Genomic DNA, 1,743 nt, shown 5'->3' with positions numbered 1-1,743 from the left:
ATGATGTTGCCACAGAATAATCACATAGGATGTATCATTTTCAAATAGGGATATAATAGTTAAATAGCATGTATTTCCAACCATAGTTTTTAAAAAAAATTCGACTCAAACAAATTTTTATTTTAATTTCATATTTAGAAGAGGAAAGAGTCAAAATAACTTATGACGAACGGAAATCCTCCAAGTTTAATCTACATATCTCTCTAAATGGCAAAGAATTTCTCCTCAATTACATAAAAGATGACTGTAGAAAATGAGATCGTAATTTCTAAGGATTCCCATGTCATTACCCGCAGGCAGCAATAAAATAATAGCGTTTTAATTGCTACTTTGTAGTAAAATAAAAAAATATACTAATCATTGTCATGTTCCATGTGGTCTAGTGGCTAGGATATCTGGCTTTCACCCAGAAGGCCCGGGTTCGATTCCCGGCATGGGAACTTTTTTTCTGTGGATATTTCATAGCACTATTCACAGTTTATTATGAATTCATAATCCTTTTGTTATTCATAATGCGTCTTGGTCTTCAGTAGTGAGGCTGCTTAATGTAATAAGTATTTCCGAGCATTCGCCTTCTGCTTTTTCACGTTTCCTCAACAAATATTCACACACTGCGCCCTGCAGGATTAATATTTTTATTTTTATTGCGGCTTCTTTCGACAATTCGATATCGGAGAGTATATTCGACATATAACGGTATGTTACTAATTAATACTACTGGGTGTTCATGATAATAATATTAAATTAATGTGGATTTGATACCTTCTAGATTTCAAAACAATGTGGCTAATTTCTGCAATTTTGATCATAAAAACGCTCCTGGTTACTTAAACAAAAAAATTTTAAAAATCAAATATATTTTTCCCGATTACTCTTAGCGAGATGTCACCCTAGTAGTTCATTCCTTACTACCTAGTGACATGTTTCCTGGCGACTCACTGGCCATCGCACGTCGCACGGTTCTATACGTTCACAGATTTGCATCCGAATTCGACAATCTTTATTGCGGACGCCATGTGTACTTTGGACGGCGCCACAAGTAGCGTTATGGCGACTCCAATATTTCTTTATTTACGGTCAGTTGCCAGTTAGGTGGCAGTACTTCATAAAGCAGTGTATTTAAATATGGAAGTCATAGATAAAATGCGAGCGAATGACTTGAATGAAACAATGTCATTACATTTTGAAAAATATTGAAAATTATGAGATTATCAAAAGAAACTGTCTTACTTCACTTGGTAGTATATTCTTAGTGATTCTAATAAGGCAAAGCATACTTTGCGTTTCGCATAAAATATAGTTACTACAAGGCAAAAAAATGAGGAAGTGCTAGGCATGGTAGGGAATGAGAGGGGATTATTGGGAAAAATTCAAAGGATGCAGGAAAGATGGATGCAGAGCATTTTGATTGGCAATGGGATGTTGAAGACTGTGATAGAGGGGACAATTTAAGGCAAACGACGAAGGGGCAGGAATAGGATAAGGGTGTTGGACAGAATGGAGGGAGGAAGGAGGTACATGAAGCTGAAGAGGGGCTTATTGTAAAGTAGGATGCTGGGTTATGTTTGCTAGGAAAGAAAAGAGGATTGTGGCTGTACCGTTTGGAAACTTATCTCCATCCAAAACCTACCTCAACCGATAGATAACCTATAAAAATAGAAATAGGTCACACTAGTTTTCGTTACCTTATTTGATCATAAAAAGCATAGAAAAACGTCAGAGCAAAAAAATAATTCGCCTTGG

At 36.0% G+C, this 1,743-nt stretch overlaps 1 non-coding gene across 1 annotated transcript; it reads left to right on the top strand.

The window, feature by feature from the left end:
- The first annotated feature begins 368 nt into the window (after positions 1–368).
- Positions 369–440, top strand: TRNAE-UUC (transfer RNA glutamic acid (anticodon UUC)). The gene has a single exon. It is a non-coding gene; the product is annotated as a tRNA-Glu (tRNA).
- The last annotated feature ends 1,303 nt before the right edge of the window (positions 441–1,743 follow it).

This window comes from Hetaerina americana, unplaced genomic scaffold, assembly GCF_022747635.1.
Source record: "Hetaerina americana unplaced genomic scaffold, ioHetAmer1.1.p SCAF_2, whole genome shotgun sequence".
NCBI lineage: Eukaryota > Metazoa > Arthropoda > Insecta > Odonata > Calopterygidae > Hetaerina > Hetaerina americana.
Note: the sequence above shows the minus strand (reverse complement) of the source record. Positions and strands in the feature narration are given on the sequence as shown.